This window comes from Saccopteryx bilineata, chromosome X, assembly GCF_036850765.1.
Source record: "Saccopteryx bilineata isolate mSacBil1 chromosome X, mSacBil1_pri_phased_curated, whole genome shotgun sequence".
NCBI lineage: Eukaryota > Metazoa > Chordata > Mammalia > Chiroptera > Emballonuridae > Saccopteryx > Saccopteryx bilineata.
Window position 1 is genome coordinate 141,447,950 of NC_089502.1, and position 19,771 is coordinate 141,467,720.

Here is a 19,771-nt window from a genome sequence, read left to right on the forward strand (position 1 = left end):
CAAAGCAGGATAGTACTTTTAGTGGACACTGCAGACAGCTCTGCCATGCGACAGCTTTTACAGGAAATGCTCCCCAGTAAAGGTACTGATGATGCCTAGCAGGGTACGAGGAGCTGATGTTACACAGGCACCACAAGATGGCAAAAGAAGCCGCTACCATTAAGAAGAATTCAGCCTTTTGTACCCAAGGGGCGCTGCAATGTTCTCATTGTACCACTGGAGGGTGCAGAAGGGCAGCTTTGATAGGAATTTGGACTTGAGCCCCCACGTTGTGTTGAGCAGCGACAGTCTCAGGAATCCTGGGAATTGATTCATGCTCACATCACTGCCTACGTCTCCACTATCCCATCAGTTGTCAAAATAAAAATTGTGTGTGTGTGTGTGTGTGTGTGTGTGTGTGTGTGTGTTGGCAGAAATACAGTAATATGCATTTGAGTTGCAGACCAGCGAAATGTCTGAAGCAAAGCAGGACAATATATTTTTTAAATTTCCTAAAAATTTATGTTATAAAGACAGGAAGGGGGAAAGAGAAAGTGAGACTAGAACATAGATCTGTTCTTGTATATGCCCTGATCAGGGATAGAACCAGTAACCTCTGTGTCTTGGGACGAAACTCTAACCAACCCAGCCATCTGGTCAGGCCAGCAGGATGCTATTTTCTGAAGACACTGCAGACAGCTGTGCCATGTGACAGATTTTACAGCAAATGCTCTTGGGTAAAGTTACCGATGATACCAGAAAGCAGCAAAGTTGGAGAAGCAGCAGGTGAGCAGAGCACACGGAGCGGCAGTGCTGCAATGTTCTCCGTGCACCACGAGAGGGCGCCAAAGAGCTGCTCCCTTTAGGAACTCAGCCATGGTTCCACACACGGTGCTGCAATGTTCCTATATTGCAGCACAGGAGGGCGCAGAAGCTTTAACTGAAATTCAGCCTTTGGTCCCCATACTGTTTTGAGCTGTGACAGTCTCAGGAAATTTCTGGAACCTGATTTAAGGTCATATCACTACCTAGGTCTCACCTTTCCATCAGTTGCTAAAAGACATTTATGTGTATGTGTGTATGTGCACACACATGTGCACAAGCCCTCTTTGGTTTATCCAGGTCGCTCGGGGACATTTAAGATGAGAACCCAGTCAGCCTGCATGGGCTCTTTGAATTTTTTTTTTTTTTTTGTATTTTTCTGAAATTGGAAACAGGGAGGTAGTCAGACAGACTCCTGCATGTGCCCGACCGGGATCCACCCGGCACGCCCACCAGGAGGCGTCACTCTGCCGCAATCAGAGCCATTCTAGGGCCTGAGGCAGAGGCCACAGAGCCATCTTCAGCGCTGGGGCAAACTTTGCTCCAACAGAGCCTTGGCTGTGGGAGGGGAAGAGAGAGACAGAGAGGAAGGAGAGGGGGAGGGGTGGAGAAGCAGATGGGCACTTCTCCTGTGTGCCCTGGCTGGGAATTGAACCCGGGACTCCCGCACGCCAGGCCAACGCTCTACCACTGAGCCAACCGGCCAGGGCTGAATTTGTTCTTTTCATTAAAGACCAGTGCTGTGATCTTCACGTTGTGCCCTAACTACTGTGGTTCTTCAGGCCTTTAGGAAATGATTCAATCCCATTCCAAACTGCATTCAAAAATCTGAGAAAAAGAGTTCATGCCAGAGTGTGTTGGTAACCAAACACTAACACACCCGGTCCCACCAACCCATTACCTTGTCCACCAGGGTAGCTCGTGGTGGGAGCTCAGAGTAACGTTCACCTGCCCTCTTCGTGTAGTGAAGACTGCTCCGGGATGGCAAGGTGAGCTGCCATTACATCAGCTCCTTAGCCATGTAAAACCAAACTCCTTTGATATGATGCAATGAAATAAAAAAACAAAAAAGTTAGGTGTTGAAGTCAATGGAAACTTTTTGGAATCCTCTGACTTTTGCTTTTAGAATTTCATATTGACTCAATCAGCCGTAATGGTTACAACTACATTTGTTTTCTTCTTCTTTTTTAAAATACAGTCCACATTGTAATTATATATGATAAATTGTGCCAAGGGACTACTGTTTTCTGTTTGTGTGAGGGTTTCCTGTAAGCTTTAGTCTTCTCAAAAACATATTTCTCGTGAAGAGAACAGGTTTGAATGTCACTCTCACCACAGTCACTGTGACGTTTTCTCCGAGCTGATGATTTGGAATGTCATGGTGGCAAATGTCATTGAGAGAGGTGTCATTTTCAGCTAGAGGCTCATGGCAGCCCGCTGGTGGTCTGCGGTAGAGGCTCTGGGAAGCTGAGAGTCAGAATGGCGGAGACCGGAAAGCGCGTGTCTCCGGGGAGGTGCAGGCTGCTTCTCTATACTCCCCTGGCATGGAGTTTGGCTAGAGCGGGGCCAGGTTCTGTTCATCCCTCCCTCACCCACTGTCCCTGTGGTCACAGTGGGTCCTCATCTCACCACTATGGGTATTTAGAAATGGGTGATCTTTAAAAATGTTTTTATTCATTTTTTAAAGAGAGAGGAATATATTAACTTGTTGTTCCACTTATTTTTATTTTTTTTACAGGGACAGAGAGAGAGAGAGTCAGAGAGAGGGATAGATAGGGACAGACCTACAGGAACGGAGAGAGATGAGAAGCATCAATCATCAGTTTTTCATTGCGACACCTTAGTTGTTCATTGATTGCTTTTTCATATGTGCCTTGACCGTGAGCCTTCAGCAGACCGAGTAACCCCTTGCTTGAGCCAGCAACCTTGAGTCCAAGCTGGTGAGCTATGATCAAATCAGATGAGCCCACACTCAAGCTGGCGACTTCGGGGTCTCGAACCTGGGTCCTTCCGCATCCCAATCCGATGTTCTATCCACTGCGCCACTGCCTGGTCAGGCTGTTCCACTTATTTATGCATGCTTTGGTTGCTTTTTGTATGTGACCTGACTGGGGATTGAACCAGTATCCTTGGCCCAGTGGGAAGACGCTCTGCCTAATCTAGCTGCCTGGTCAGGGCCAAGCTGGGTAGTTCCTTGTTCTGAGGTGTCCTGGGCCCTGCTGTGTATTGAGCAGCAACCTTGGTCACCACCCACCAGCTACCAGTAACTCTGCTCCCAGCTGTTGACACAACTGGGCCGTGATGACCAAACTGTTTCCGGTAGTCAACAATAGCCTGGAAGCAGCATGACCCAACGTCAGGGCTGGTGTCTGAGAATAATTAGGCTTTCCAAAGCTCCAATCCACAAATTGGCTTTTCCTATCATGTTGTCTGATACACACAGAGCCAAAGAAAAACCCAGCGCAACCTAAACTCCACACAACCTTAACCCTCAGTGCCCCAGCCCGGGATTGAACCCACCACCTTGGTGTTTCCTGATGACGCTCTAACTGAGCTAACCGCCGGGGCCATTCCTGCCTTTCTTCCTACTCACCAGTCTCCGTGGCCCTCGGATATGAGTTCAGGCTGTGTCCAGTGATGTGAAGCCACGCACCGGGCTGTACTTAGCACTCAGCACGTGTTCTTGAGCACGTTCCGTGTGTCCAGTGTCCCGTGAGGCACTACACACACTGAAACTCTACATTCTGCGGAGAGACAGAGAAAAACCACAGGTGATTATGTTCCATTCCACGTACTGAGGAGCCTATGAAGCAAAACAGTCAGCAGGGCGCAGGAGGCTGGTTTTAGGTAGGGTGTCCTGGCCACCTCCCAAGGAGGAGATCACATTTGAATTGAGACCTGTGGGAAGCATAGCATGAAGCCAGGAGAAAAATATCGCGGAAAAGAGACGTACTATGGCCTGACCTGTGGTGGTGCAGTGGATAAAGCGTCAACCTGAAAATGCTGAGGTTGCCGATTCGAAACCCTGGGCTTGCCTGGTCAAGGCACATATGGGAGTTGATGCTTCTAGCTCCCCCCCTTCTCTCTCTCTGTCTCTCCTCTCTCTCTCTCTCTCTCTCTCTCTCTGTCTCTCCCTCTCCTCTCTAAAATGAATAAATAAAAAAATAAAAAAGAGAGAGAGACGTACTACGGCATGTGGCGGGGTGAGCTTGGGGTGTAAGTCAGAGGCCGGGTGGCCTGGGGACACGAGAGGAGGCTGCAGTTTGTGTTGATAAAATCTTACTTTCTCCGCCCTGGCTGGTTGGCTCAGTGGTAGAGCGTCGGCCTGGTGTGCAGAAGTCCCGGGTTCGATTCCCGGCCAGGGCACACAGGAGAAGCGCCCATCTGCTTCTCCACCCCTCCCACCCCTCCCCCTCTCCTTCCTCTCTGTCTCTCTCTTCCCCTCCCGCGGCGAGGCTCCATTGGAGCAAAGATGGCCCAGGCGCTGGGGATGGCTCCTTGGCCTCTGCCCCAGGAGCTAGAGTGGCTCTGGTCGCAACAGAGGGACGCCCCGGGGCAGAGCGTCGCCCCCTGGTGGGCAGAGCGTGGCCCCTGGTGGGCGTGCCGGGTGGATCCCGGTTGGGCACATGCAGGAGTCTGTGTGACTGTCTCTTCCCGTTTCCAGCTTCAGAAAAATACAAAAAAAAAAAATCTTACTTTCTCTAGAGATTTATATCTACTTTAATATACTCTTTCATTGTTTTTATATTAACTGGTCATTTCCTCTAAACATGCTTTGAAAATGTTAGATTCCATTGTTGAAACTAAAGAGGTCAGAAAATTTTTATTACTAACTCAGAAATAATACTCCTAGAAACCTAGAATGTACAACCAGGGGGCACTAAGGTTAAAACCAGAAATGTATTTCAACATTCCTTTATATATTAATTTTTGAAATATTGGTATCATTTTAAAAATTGAGAAAATAAAGGGTTAAATAAAACTATAATTTTAGCAGCCTTAAAACATTAAAAATGAGGCCCTGGCCGGTTGGCTCAGCGGTAGAGCGTCGGCCTGGCATGCGGGGGACCCGGGTTCGATTCCTGGCCAGGGCACACAGGAGAAGCGCCCATTTGCTTCTCCACCCCCCCTCCCTCTCTGTCTCTCTCTTCCCCTCCTGCAGCCAAGGCTCCATTGGAGCAAAGATGGCCCGGGTGCTGGGGATGGCTCCTTGGCCTCTGCCCCAGGCGCTGGAGTGGCTCTGGTCACGGCAGAGCGACGCCCCAGAGGGGCAGAGCATCGCCCCTAGTGGGCAGAGCATCGCCCCTGGTGGGCGTGCCGGGTGGATCCCGGTCGAGCGCATGCGGGAGTCTGTCTGACTGTCTCTCCCCGTTTCCAGCTTCAGAAAAATACAAAAAAACAAAACAAAACAAACAACAACAAAACCCCCCCCAAACATTAAAAATGAGAATTTCCCCCTTATATTGAAACAAATTCTTTAAACAATCTATATTCTCAGTATTCTGAAAAGACAAAATATCTGATTTAAATATGCTATGGTCTGGCCTGACCTGTGGTGGCACAGTGGATAAAGCGTCGACCTGGAAATGCTGAGGTCGCTGGTTCGAAACCCTGGGCTTGCCTGGTCAAGGCACATATGGGAGTTGATGCTTCCAGCTCCTCCCCACCTTCTCTCTCTGTCTCTCTCTCCTCTCTCTCTCTCTCTCTCTCTCTGTCTCTCTCTCTCCCTCTCTCTCCTCTCTAAAATGAAAAAAAAATTAAAAAAAAATATGCTGGCCCTGGCCGGTTTGCTCAGTGGCAGAGCGTCGGCCTGGCGTGCAGGAGTCCCGGGTTTGATTTCTGGCCAGGGCACACAGGAGAAGTGTCCATCTGCTTCTCCACCCCTCCCCCTCTCCTTCCTTTCTGTCTCTCTCTTCCTCTCCCACAGCGAGGCTCCACTGGAGCAGAGATGGCCTGAGGATGGCTCTGTGGCCTCTGCCTCAGGCGCTAGAATGGCTCTGGATGCAACAGAGCGACGCCCCAGAGGGGCAGAGCATCGCCCCCTGGTGGGCATGCCAGGTGGATCCCGGTCGGGCGCATGCGGGAGTCTGTCTGACTGCCTCCCCGTTTCCAGCTTCGGAAAAATGCAAAAAAAAAAAAAAATGCTATGGTCTGGAATATTTCAACATTTTGAAATAAAAATAAAAGTAAAAATATTCATAAAAAAGTGAAAAGTAAAAGTAACATTTAAAAATATTTGCATAAAATATATTTAATGTATCACTAAAATGAAACTATAACCATCTTGTAAAATCAATATTCTACATAAATAAGCTAACATAGTAAACTATTATTCTCCATCTCAAAAATAATAAAATGTCCTATTGTGTGGCCTTAAAAACTGTTGCAGACCATTTTTTTCAATGTGCTAAAAAGTAATATGCCATTCTCTGCCCTTAAGAAAGAGATTCATATTGCGGAAAACCAATGCTTTGCTCAACTATCGCCACCTGTGGCTCTAAGAAGGGTGATCAGCGACAGCATAGCTCCCAATGGACTTAACAGGTTCTTCTAATCTCTGACATGATGGTTAGTGGCTCAAAAATAAATAAATAAAAGGGAATAAGATATAAGATTTTAAAAATACATTTTACTAGACCCTCTATGCGTGCTATGTTGATTACAAAAATGAAAAGGACTTGGTCCGTACCCTGAAAAAACAACTACACAGATGCATGACCCACCTGCTAAAGGAAACGGAGCAAAGGAAGAGAAGTGGGCGAGGGAGCAGGGCAGAGGCACCCACAGACCTCCACACAAAACAAGGGTGTTTCAAGTCATTTAACTTGAGATCCTTTAAACTAGTAACTTCACATAAACTTGAGGATAAGAAATTCATAATGAACTGCCATTGATTAAATTCCTACCTGAGGGGAAAGTTCTTTGTAACAAGAACTTGCTTGGCTCTTACTGAGTATCACTTATTTCTTTCTAAGTGCACATCTAGACACACAAATCTGCACTTTAGGGATGAGAATTAAATCAGTGGGTACTATTTCAACTTTTATATATATATATTAAATTCAGTAATAGGCTAATAGGCCCCCCAGCCTTGTTTTTTTTTTTTTTTTTGTTTTTTGGGTTTTTTTTGTATTTTTCTGAAGTTGGAAACGAGGAGAGACAGTCAGACTCCCGCAAGCGCCCGACCGGGATCCACCCGGCACGCCCACCAGGGGCCACGCTCTGCCCACCAGGGGGCGATGCTCTGCCCCTCCGGGGCGTCGCTCCAGCGCCCGGGGCGGAGGCCAAGGAGCCATCCCCAGCGCCCGGGCCATCTTTGCTCCAATGGAGCCCCGGCCGCAGGAGGGGAAGAGAGAGACAGAGAGGAAGGAAGGGGGGGTGGAGAAGCAAATGGGCGCCTCTCCCATGTGCCCTGGCTGGGAATCGAACCCGGGTCTCCCGCACGCCAGGCCGATGCTCCACCGCTGAGCCAACCGGCCAGGGCCCAGCCTTGTTATTTCTCATGTACACTTATTCAACCATTGAACTGTATAAATTTCATTCCAATTCAAATCAACAAATATTTAATTCCTACTCATGTGAAAAGAATAATACAAGGAATGAAAAGAACCTTCAGGAACTACAATCTAGAAAATAGGATAACACAAATTCATAAATTACTTTAATACATACCTTAACAGTTGGCTGTGTACCACAAAGGTAGTGTAAAACAAAGCCCGGGACAGTCAAAAGAAGTTTCATCTGGTTGGGGGATGACGAAGGTCTAATAAAAGAGATGGCTTTTACAATGTTATCTGGAGCCAGGGATATTAATTCCAGGAAACAGAGAAAAGGTAAAGAAATAGGGATTTGTTTAGGGAACAACAAACTGTTTTTTGGCCAAATTATTTTTTTAACAGAAGCCACATTACAAATGAAATCTTACATAGAGCCCCTATATATAACATAAATGTAGTATTTTATTGATATACTATATTTCGTAAGTTCAAATTAATAGCATTTACTTATTATTAAGTCAAAAAATGTGAACACGCCATTATTTTGATAGTTCCCAATTTCTGTACTGTGTTTGATTACCCAATATTAAGAAAATCCACTTACAATACCCCACATGAATAAGGGGTGAGGCGACAGTCACCATCATTCACTGTAAGGGGGACTGGGGCACAAACAGGCTCTATCTATCGACACACAAATTTGTGTACACTTTGACCCAGCATATAATCCATAGATGTGCAAAAATGTAAATGCTCACTGGAGCACTGTCTGTATTAATTACAGGGAAAAACAAACAAACCTGGAAGCTCACTAATGAAAGCCTGGTTAAGTAACTTATGCTATATCCTTTACCATGGAATATGAAGCAAACATTTTTTTCAATGAAGAATATGTACACCACACATATAATGAGAAGGAAAAATATTCATAAGTATTCAAACTTATACTTAAGTGAAAATACCAATTTTCAGTAGCAGCAACTAAAATACACTGCTTATTAAGTATCAGGCACTTGTGCTATGTGTTTAAATAATGATTCATTTAATTTCATAATAAACACATGACACAAGGTTTCCTTTTATAAAAAAAAGAAAAAAATACACAGATATTAAGTAATTTTCCAAGGAAGCATAGCTAGTAAATAACAAAACCATAACTCAAACCAACACTGTCTGAATCCAGAATTTAAACTATGAGACAGTAATAACATACTTCAAAAACATGCTAACCAACTTTTGTTTTTAAATATAATTACGCTTACACTTAACTAGTTTATATTTACATATGTATATATAAAACTCTCTGGAAGTTGCCATTTAAAAAAATACACCCTCCAGTCTTGAGAAAATGAGGAAAAGGGGGCTTTTACATTTCCCATAACAACTTTCAGTGTTAAATTCTTTTTATTTATTTTTTTAAAATTTATTATTATTTTTAATTTTTTTTAAAAAAATTATTCATTTTTAGAGAGGAGAAAGACAGAGAGGGAGAGAGAGGAGAGAGAGACAGAGAGAGAGAAGCAGGTGGGAGCTGGAAGCATCAACTCCCATATGTGCCTTGACCAGGCAAGCCCAGGGTTTCGAACGGTGACCTCAGCATTTCCAGGTTGACGCTTTATCCACTGCGCCACCACAGGTCAGGCTCTTTTTAAAGTTAAGCAAGTATTACTTGTAAAATTGAATTTTCCCAAAAATCTTGACCACACAATAAAGATCAACTTTATTAATCTTGCAACCTCAGGATACTTTTCAATTAAACAGATCCAGACACTTCAAAAGGTCAAGTGAAAGTTTTTTCACAAAGTTGAATCTATCAACATCTAATAACTGCTCATATTCCTCATCATAAACATAATTCAGAGAAGCACTGAAAACTTCCAATTAACATTAAAATGAAAACGAATGTATTTTCAGCTATCTTATTACTCATACAGTTGTTTTTGATCAATTATTCTGGATGTGCACATAACTGATATGCTAAAACCTGTACTATTCTCACCTGTACAACTGTTTTTAAGCAGAAACACACCTCAATTGAAGTTCAAATATGCACTATGTGTACAATTCATTCACTCACCCATTTGGCAAACACTGAGAGCCCACTAAGAGTCAAACATTGTGCTGGACGCCAAGCAGGTTTTTCTATATAACCCAGGACACTACCAGTCTGTGAACTGTTTGGTACTGGTCCCTAAGAAGGTAGGTACAGAGACTGGGTTTGTTTTTACATAACTTATTATTGCCAGACATACAATTTCACGTATGCTGGATCTAGTAATTAAGAAAAATCTGGCTTGCATTTATGTCTATTTCTTCCATTTCATTTATCTAGTCATTCTACCGCATTTTACAAAAGTATTGCTTGAGTCAGATGTGAATTTAAGTCATTTACAGAAAAGTGAGGCACTGAGAGGTTCAACGACTTGCTCAAGTCATAGAGACAGCAATGCTCTCATTCACCGATCCACTGATTTAACAAATATAAAGAATCTTGCAGGCCAAGCACCAAGCACCGCCCTGAAGCTCCGGTCTAGAACAAGAAAAGCGGAGAGCCCGGCCTCTTCGGGGTGAGTCCCATTCGCCTCCGAGTCCAGGAGCCCTCCTAGACCGTCTCAGAAAGACACCCGTAAAGGCCGGTGGACACAGCAGGTCCAGCATGTAAATGACGCACAAAAGTACAAGAGAAAAAAACAGCAATCACGCACACGCCCTTCTCCAAGTAGCCACTGGGCCAAGAACCGTCCCAGCTCTGCGCCAGGCCCCGCCCCAGGGTCTCAGCCCCATTCCCAGCCCGGCTCCGCCCTGACTCGCGGCTTCCCGCCCCACGCCAGGCCCCGCCCCAGGGTTTCAGCCCAGTCCCCAGCCCGGCTCCGCCCTGACTCGCGGCTTCTCTACCCACGCCAGGCCCCGCCCAGTGTTTCAGCCCAGTCCCCAGCCCGGCCCCGCCCAGACTCGCGGCTTTCCGCCCCACTCCCAAGCCCGGCTCCGCCCCGTTCCCGTCCACCGCGTCATCAACATGGGTCCCGCGACTCACCCTCGTCCACCCAAGCTCCGCCTTCCGCTACAGGTCCGAGTGTTGCTCCAGAGCGGTCGCGAAGCCGCCCGGCAGTGTTCTTGACTCCCTGGACTCGGAACTCTCGCTCCCGGCGCCACTCTCAGTGCCCATTCCTCGACATGGCCGGGAGAAGAGGAACACGCGTAGTAACTGACTTGGCGACCACAGCACGGGTACGATACAGCGCCGCCATGACGGCTCCAGGGACAGGACCTCTGATCTTTAATCTCTCCGTCAATGCGCAGGTCACGGGTGGAGCCACGGGAGCCCCGCCCACCTGCAATAGAGCACTGATGATGCGCGAGCAGGGTGCAGTAAGAGCACGCGTGGCGTTGGTAGAGAGACTAGGTAACCTCAGACTAGGTAACCTCGGGGACGAAGTCAGTGCCTGGATGTCTTCACTGGCAGCGATTCGCAAAGTTTAGCGTGGAAAATTTTTTTACCCCAGGAATTTCGCCATCCCAGGCATCCCGTGGGCCTGGTCCTGCAGTAAATTCTCTGACGCTACACTCACTGTCCCGCAGCCTGTGCGTGTGCCCCCGGTGGCCACAAGCCTTGTCTCCATCTCTCTTCAGGTCTTTGTTGGAACCCCAAATACACACTGTCGGGCTCCCCAGGTTTTCTCTATTCTATTTAAGACTTCTTCATGAACTTCTTAAACCAGATAGTTGACTTAGAGTAATTTTGTTCAGGGTCTGCGGCCCCATTTTGCTGTTGGATGGCTGACCCCGGGTTCAGACTTTTATGAAACCCTGGCTCCAGTTTTTTGGTCTTGGCTTCTTTGCAGCCAGTCCACCCACGTTACAAAAATGCTAATGTGTCTTGAGACCTGTTAGTCACCTCTGCATATTTACAGCCCCTTCTAGGGAATTGAGAAGTTTCAGAATGTGCCTAAATATATTACACCACCATAGCCCCCCGACCCCCATTCTTCAATTTCTCCCTTTTTCCCCAATGTTAATTCCCAGAGTTCGCACACACTCTTCAAAACCGAGCCCAACATCATACTTGAAGAAATGTTTACAAATTAAGATGCAATTTTATATTTATTATACAAGTATTTGTATGTAATTAGTTATTTTGCAAATATTTTGACAGGAGGGATTCTTATGTGTGACCACAGCCCCTATTTTAATAATGCCTTTATGTTCTTGTCAGTTGCATAGGCAGACAAAATACAGAACACCAGACATACACTAACCCTGGAATGGTGCGTAACTGTATGAATCACATACTTACAGATTTATTATTAGCCAACTGTAAGGTAATCCTTAACATATTCAGTAAGGGGCTTAAGATAAATTCTACTCCAGGTAAGTTCTCCCTTCTGGGCACCTAAGCCATTTATTTCCCTTGGCCATTACTGAAGTTTTGTGTAAAACATTTTTGCATTATTCTGTATGGCTGTTGCTACTACCTTCTGCTTTCCTTTACGGAAAAGTAAAGCATGAGCATTGGCCTGTGAGTTTAAGAACCCTTAACTCTAGTCTTGACCCTAATCCTGACCCCAGGCAAGCCAATTTAATGTTAATTTGGTTTCCTCATTTGTAAAACCAAGTTATTAGAGACTGAGCTAAATATAAGGAAGTGTGTGTAAACTTAGTATCTTCAGAACAAATGGGATTAGTAATATCCCAGCATTTAAATTCATGAATTTTCCTGTCCTGCTTCAGCCAGATGATAAATTACTTGAAGGTTATGACAACAGACATTTGGGGATACATCTTCAAGTTTTTAATGTATGAGTGAGTTTGAACCAATTTCAAGTTATGCTAAATTCTCTGCCTTTGGTAGAGTATCAGAAGCATCAATGAGAGGAAGTGTGAAGGACTAAATCAACAAGGAGATATCCATGGCTGTCCTTCCAAATGCAGTCACCAGCTGGAACGTCAGCTTTAACGCGATATTTTAACATTTTCAGGGCACCTTAAGGATTCCGATCCTGCTCTACCCCATGAACTGCACCTTCTTTATTATACAGGCCTCTCTTTCCCCCTATAGCTTGCAAATTGTTAATATGCTTTGTAAAAATATTCGTAATGGCTAGTGGCAAGGAAAGTGAATAGAAAATAGTTCAAATTCTGGCTTCACATCTCCTGGCTGTCATCTATCAAAAGTGACACTGGGCCTGACCAGGCGGTGGCGCAGTGGATGGAGCGTCGGACTGGGATGCGGAAGACCCAGGTTCGAGACCCCGAGGTCGCCAGCTTGAGCGCGGGCTCATCTGGTTTGAGCAAAAGCCCACCAGCTTGAACCCAAGGTCGCTGGCTCCAGCAAGGGGTTACTCAGTCTGCCGAAGGCCCGTGGTCAAGGCACATATGAGAGAGCAATCAATGAACAACTAAGGTGTTGCAACACGCAATGAAAAACTAATGATTGATGCTTCTCATCTCTCTCCATTCCTGTCTGTCTGTCCCTGTCTATCCCTATTTCTGACTCACTCTCTGTCTCTGTAAAAAAAAAATTAAAAAAAAGTGACACTGGCCCTGGCTGGGTGGCTCAGTGAATAACATGTCTACCTGGCATGCCAGAAGTCACATGTTCGACCCCCGGCCGAGAAGCAAGTCAGTGAGTGCACAACTAAATGGAACAATGAAGTAAACAGAGTTCATGCTTCTCTCTTTCTCCTTCTCTCAATGGAAAACAAAATTATTTAAAGTGACACTGCCACATCCTTGAGTAAATATTAAAAGAAATGAGTGTACAATGTCCATCACTTACTGAGAGCTCAATAAACAGTGGCTACTAGCGGTTAGATGGAGGTGACCAGGAGGTTATTAAAAATTCAAGCCTCTTAAGCATGCATGAAAACCTGAAAAAGAGGATAGGGTTAGCCATATATTGAGGAGATAATAGTATCATTCTCAAGACAGTTTTTTCAGCCACAGAGGTGAATAAGATTGAGATCATGTACAAGACGGGGTGGCTATAGGTAATACCACTTAAGGAGCTGCGAGAAGGGAATCCCAGAAAATAGTCAAACTGGAAAAGAAGAGACTCAAGCCTAGAAAGCAAGGGGGAGACTGTGTGTGTGTGTGTGTGTGTGAGTCATAAAGAGAGACAGAGGGACAGATAGGGACAGACAGACAAGAAGAGAGATGAGAAGCATCAATTCTTCGTTGTGGCACCTTAGTTGTTCATTGATTACTTTCTCATATGTGTCTTCACAGGGGTCGGGGGGGGGGCTACAGCAGAATGAGTGACCCCTTGCTCAAGCCAGTGACCTTGGGCTTACTTAGCCAGTGACCTTGGGCTTCAAGCCAGCGACCATGGGGTCATGTCTATGATCCCACACTCAAGCCAGCAATGCTGTGTTCAAGCCAGATGAGCCCACGCTTAATCTGGCAATCTCAGGGTTTCAAACCTGGGTCCTCTGCATCCCAGTGCAAGGCTCTATCCACTGTGCCATGGCCTGGTCAGACTCAAGGGGGAGACTTTAAACCATGTTGAAATGGAGAGTGTTAAGTGAAAACTATAACACATTTTAAAATATTCAAACAACAAAATTGTGGTGGTGTTCTTTGCTGTAGTCTAGGAAAACCACCACATTAATCACTACCAGCCAACCTCACTATAAGTAACACTGAAATTACATATGGGAGCTGGCAACAATTTTAGTTGCTTTTATAGCATTTATTTAAATATGAAATCCTAGCAGGTGACAGGAATATGCAGGCCCTTCCCTAAAGGAGTGTGAAAAGGCTTGCAATCTCCAAGAAGCCAGAGGAAGCATTAAGAAACAAAGGAAGTTCGAGTAATTCTAGAACAATGAAATCAGCCACTTGTTTAAAGTTGTATAAGGTATTAACTGGATTCTGAAATCCTGCACAGGTGAGTTAGTACCAAAGGAAGTGAGGGCACCTGAGAGGCATATGTGTCACCACCAACAGGGTTCAAGAATGCTGCATGCGTTACATTTGGTGAGAACGATGGCAGAGCAACTATAAAGAGCAAATGGGGTAATGTTTGGGATATGAAGTATAGTACACAGGTTGCTGAACTTGTCCAGCCAACAAAATTCTGGTTGTAAAATCTACTGTTCCCACCAATGACAAGCACAAAGTCATTCAATCTAAGGGTTCTGTTTCTGAAACACCAATCTTTCATGCCAGTGGAAACAGAGTCAACTCATACCACATCTGTCCTTGCCCACACTGTTCTAACCCATGTGGAGGGGGCATCCAAGGGCACCAGGAAGCAGGTTTATCAAAATGGACAGGAAAATTCTGCAGATTCAACTAAAAAAGCAACGCACAGTAAAAAGTAACAACAAAAACCAAGACTGGGGCGTAAGTAGGGATGCAGAAATTGTTTACAAATCCATGCAAGTCAGTGCACAAGTGAGCATGGTAGAGTGACACCAGGGTGTGAAAATGTACCACAGAGAAGGGAAGGCAGGTCTCAGCCCACACTTGTGATTGGTGCTCCTGGGCTCATCCCTCAGTGAGACACCAGGCTCGGCCTACAACCACAACTTGCCACCATGAGGGACACACCCTGGATGACCAGGAAGGACTCAAAGGGCAGAAGTTCACAACCAGAACTGTTCAAGAACTGTAAATGAGTTCCTAAGGTGAGCATTTTGAACACTATACATATGAGTTAAGATAGTGAGCCCTGGCCCTGGTCAATTGGCTCAATGGTAGAGCATCGGACTGGTGTGCAGAAGTTCCGGGTTTGATTCCTGGCCAGGGCACACAGGAGAGGTGCCCATTTGCTTCTCCACCCTTCCCCCTTTCCTTCCTCTTTATCTCTTTCTTCCCCTCCCACAGCCAAGGCTCCATTGGAGCAAATGTTGGCCCAGGCGCCGAGGACAGCCCCATGGCCTCCACCTCGGGTGCTAGAATGGCTCAGGCAGCAAGGGAGCAATGACCCAGATGGGCAGAGCATCGTCTCCTGGTGGGAATGCTGGGTGGATCCATGTCAGGCTCATGCAGGAGTCTGACTGCCTCTGTGCTTCTAACTTTGGAAAAATACAAAAAAAATTAAATAATAATTTAATAATTAAATTAAATTAAAATTTATTTATTTAAAATAAATAAAAAAAGGAATAAAAAATGAGTAGTTGGGATTTTTTAAACTCCATTTTATTTAAGTTTCTACAACTATTTCAATCAGTGACTCTGATGTACAACCTTTCCAAAGTGAAAACTATTATTTGTTTTAAATGTAAACTCTTGTTATATCTAATTACTACCATCACATACTATTAGTATTATAATCATAAAGAAAAGTTAGTATACCTGCCATATCTCTTGAAGTTTTTTAAAAATTAGGATAAATTTCTGAGAAAGCATGGATACTACAAAAAGAAACAGGTAGGTAAGTGCACAAGCACCAGAGTTCATAAAGACCTGTGATAAGACTCCATGTTGCAGTGCGTTAGCTGTGACTTTAACCTTTGAAATCGTAGATTAGGCACTGGTTTCTTGCATTTGACACCTGAAGCAGTCGCGAAAGGATTGCCACTTAGCAAGCAGTCTGTAGGTATTAGGTGCTATAACTATATTAAAAATAGGATTGATACTGAAATAATATCGAGAGCTGGCAAGGTTTTGGAAATTGCTCTCATGTGCTGTGAGAAATCTCTGGGAGCATTTTTGACTTATTGGTGTCCATAGGAATAGCTGTGTATCCTTAAAAATCATTAACAGCGCTTCCAGAAATTTCTCCTAAAAAGGTAAAGAAGCACATAAAAAAATATATGCAAGTATTTCCATCAAAATATTGTTCATAATAGAAAAAATAGAAACAACCCATGTTTATAAATAATATGTTCATTAATTAAAAATGAGCTTGTGCATGACCAGGTGGTGCAGTGGATAGAGCATCAGACTGGGACACCGAGGACTCAGGATCGAAACCCTGAAGTTGCCAGCTTGAGTGCAAGCTCATCTGCTTGAGCCCATGGTCACTGGCTTGAGCAAAGGGTCACTCAGTCTGCTGTAGCCCCCCAGTCAAGGCACATATGTGAAAGCAATCTGAACTAAGCTGCTGCAGCAAAGAACTGATGCTTCTCATCTCTCCCCTTTCCTGTCTGTCCCTATCTGTCCCTCTCTCTGTCTCTGTCACACACACACACACATACACACACACAATAGCTTGCAGCAATTAAACATGGGCTATGCAACAATTAAAAATGAGGTTGTAGCCTGACCAGGCGGTGGCGCAGTGAATAGAGCGTCGGACTGGGATGTGGAAGGACTCAGGTTCAAGACCCCGAGGTCGCCAGCTTGAGCGCGGGCTCATCTGGTTTGAGCAAAGCTCACCAGCTTGGACCCAAGGTCGCTGGCTCCAGCAAGGGGTTACTCTGTCTGCTGAAGGCCTGCGGTCAAGGCACATATGAGAAAGCAATCAATGAACAACTAAGGTATCGCAATGCGCAATGAGAAACTAATGATTGATGCTTCTCATCTCTCCGTTCCTGTCTATCCCTCTCTCTGACTCTCTCTGTCTCTGTAAAAAAAAAAATGAGGTTTTAGAAGATTATTTATTGGCATAAAAATGTTTTTGAAATTCAGTATTAAATGGGAAAAGTTATAGATGTTTATACTAATGCCTTCTTAAACTGTAAAACCATTTATAACAATACAAATATAGATAAAGCCTATAAATTTATGTTTTAACCAATGTTACTCCCAATAAATATAAAAATAAAATAAGAGTGAGGATATATCTGGGGAAAAAAAGTAAAAATAAAACATTGTATTATTATTTTAAAAAATTTTAGAGAGATAAGAAAGGAGAGAGAGAGAGGGAGATGAGAAAGAAGCATAACTTATAGTTGCTTCACTTTAGTTGTTCACTGATTGCTTCACATATGTGCCTTGACTGGGAGACTGAAGCAGAGCCAGTGACACCTTGCTCAAGGCAGTGATCTTTGGGCTCATGCCAGCAACCTTGGAATCATATCGATGATCCTGCACTCAAGCTGACAATCCAGTGCTCAAGCTGGTAAGCCCACATTCAAGCCAACAACCCCAGGGATATGATCCAGGGCCCTCAGCATCCCAGGTCAACTCTGTATCCACTGCATCACCATGGGTCAGGCAAAACATTGTATTAAAAAAAAGAGAGAGGACCTGAACATGGCAGTGGAGTAGGCAGATGCACAGACTCCCAGCTAACATCACCAAACTGGATTACAAATTAATTTAGGAACAATCAGCATGAAAAACCAACTCTGGACTACAAGACCAGCTCTCAAATACCAAGGAGCAAAGAAGAAGCCACACTGAGCCTGGTAGGGAGCACCGAAGAGTGGTGAGTCTCCTGTGCTTACAGGACCAAAGGGGGTGTGAGGCTGAGAGCACAGAGGGGCTCTCATTCCAAGGAAAAGAGTAGTAAATATCACAGCCACTTGCCTGGGGACCTGGGATCGAGGTGTGTTGAAAGGGCTGGCTTATCTTCCAAAAGGAAAGGGGGGAGAGAGAGACAGATGGTGACTGGCAGAGGAATGCATGGGAGGACCTGAGAAGCTGACTCATCCAGTGCTGGAGGCAGCCATAGCTGGGGGAGGGGTTGATCCTTCGACATAACACAAGACTAAAGTGCTTCCAGATCATATATCTCCAGACATCTCTCCAGCTCCAATCAGCACAACAAGACACAGCTGAAAACAAGAAGTGGGGAGGAGGGGCAGTAACTCAGGTCTCCATGGAGATCTGAGATACACCTACCCCTACTGAAGCAGAGAAAGCACCCTGCCCCCAGAGAGAGTAACTGGAAGATCAGGCCTTCAGAGTCTCAGGTTACACCCACCACATTTCTGTATAGAATTTCAAATAAGCCTCCTGATGAGATCAGTAAACAAGACTACAACTGAGAAGAAAACAAATCAAAACTTCAAAGTGGCCCAAATCCAAAGGGGATTACAAATAATAGCTGATGTCAACCCAAAAAGATCTAGAAATAACACAACTGAAAATTGGAGGCAGACAACACCAAACCTAAACTCAACCACCCCTACAAACAATACACCCAAACACACAGGCATAATGAGAAGACAGAGAAGTGCAATCCAAATGAAACCAGAAGAAAAATCTCTAGGAAAGGAACTGAGTGATATGGAAATAACCAAACTGCCAGATGCAGAATTTAGAATAATGATTGTTAGGATGGTTAGGGATCTTAGAACAACAATGGATGGTCATTAGGAACACCTAAATAAAGAGATATCAAGTATAAAAAAGGACATTGAAATATTAAAAAAAGAATCAGTTGGAGGTAACAAATACAATATCAGAAATGAAGACCACAATGGAAGTAATTAAAAGCAGGATGGAGGAAGCTGAGGATAGAATCAGTGAGTTGGAGGACAAGATGAACAAAGGCATGAAAGCAGAGCAGAAAAAAGAAAAGAGACTCAAAAACTCTGAGGAAACTCTGAGAGAGCTCTGTGACAACATGAAGAGAAATAACATCCGCATCATAGGGGTTCCTGAAGAAGAGAAAGAACAGGGATAGAAACTTTATTCAATCAAGTCATAGCTGAAAACTTCCCTAAATTGATGCAAGGAAGGGTCTCACGAGTTCAAGAAGCACAGAGAACTCCATTAAAGAGAAACCCAAAAAGACCTACACCAAGACACATCATAATTAAAATACCAAAGCTAAGCAATAAAGAGAAAATATTAAAAGCTGCTAGAGAAAAGAAGGCTATCACCTACAAAGGAGCCCCCATAAGGATGACATCCAATGTCTCAACAGAAACACTTGAGGCCAGAAGGGAATGGGAAGAAATATTCAAAGTAATGCAGAACAAGAGCCTACAACCAAAACTACTTTATCCAGCAAGGCTATCATTTAAAATTGAAGGAGAAATAAAAAGCTTCCCAGACAAAAAAAACTCAAGGAATTCATTACAACGAAATCAATGCTGCAGGAAATGTTCAGAGGCCTGTTGTAAACAGATCAAAGTGGGAAAAGAATATAGCAAGAGATGAATACAGCTTTAAAGAATAGAATGGCAATGAACAACTACATATCAATAATAACCTTAAATGTAAATGAATTAAATGATCCAATCAAAAGACATAGGGTAGCTGCTTGGATAAGAAAACAGGACCCATACATATGCTGTCTACAAGAGACACACCTTAAAACAAAAGATGCACATAGACTGAAGGTAAAAGGAAAAATATTTCATGCAAATGGAAATGAAAAAAAGCTGGGGTAGTAATACTTATATCAGACAAAATGGACTTTAAAACAAAGACTATAGTACGAGATAAAGAAGGTCACTATATAATGATAAAGGGAGCAATCCAACAGGAAGATATAACCATCATAAATATCTATGCACCTAATATAGGAAGGAGCACCTAAATAAATAAAGCAGACTTTGGTGGATATAAAGGGTGAGATCAACAGCAATACTATAATAGTAGGTGATTTCAATACCCCACTAGCATCACTA

General features: G+C 44.3%; 1 long non-coding RNA gene across 7 annotated transcripts in view; it reads right to left on the reverse strand.

The window, feature by feature from the left end:
- Nucleotides 1-10,887, reverse strand: part of LOC136316713 (uncharacterized) — a 31,611-nt gene extending 20,724 nt beyond the window's left edge. For 2 of the 7 annotated variants that reach the window (XR_010727793.1, XR_010727792.1), the window contains exons 1-3: nucleotides 10,333-10,887; nucleotides 7,474-7,564; nucleotides 3,395-3,545 (exon numbers count right to left, since the gene is read on the reverse strand). This is a non-coding gene — a long non-coding RNA (uncharacterized lncRNA). The remainder of the gene's footprint in view (nucleotides 1-3,394; nucleotides 3,546-7,473; nucleotides 7,565-10,332) is intronic. The other 5 variants (XR_010727797.1, XR_010727795.1, XR_010727791.1 and 2 more) reach the window with 5 other exon arrangements.
- Between the last annotated feature and the right edge of the window lie 8,884 nt (nucleotides 10,888-19,771).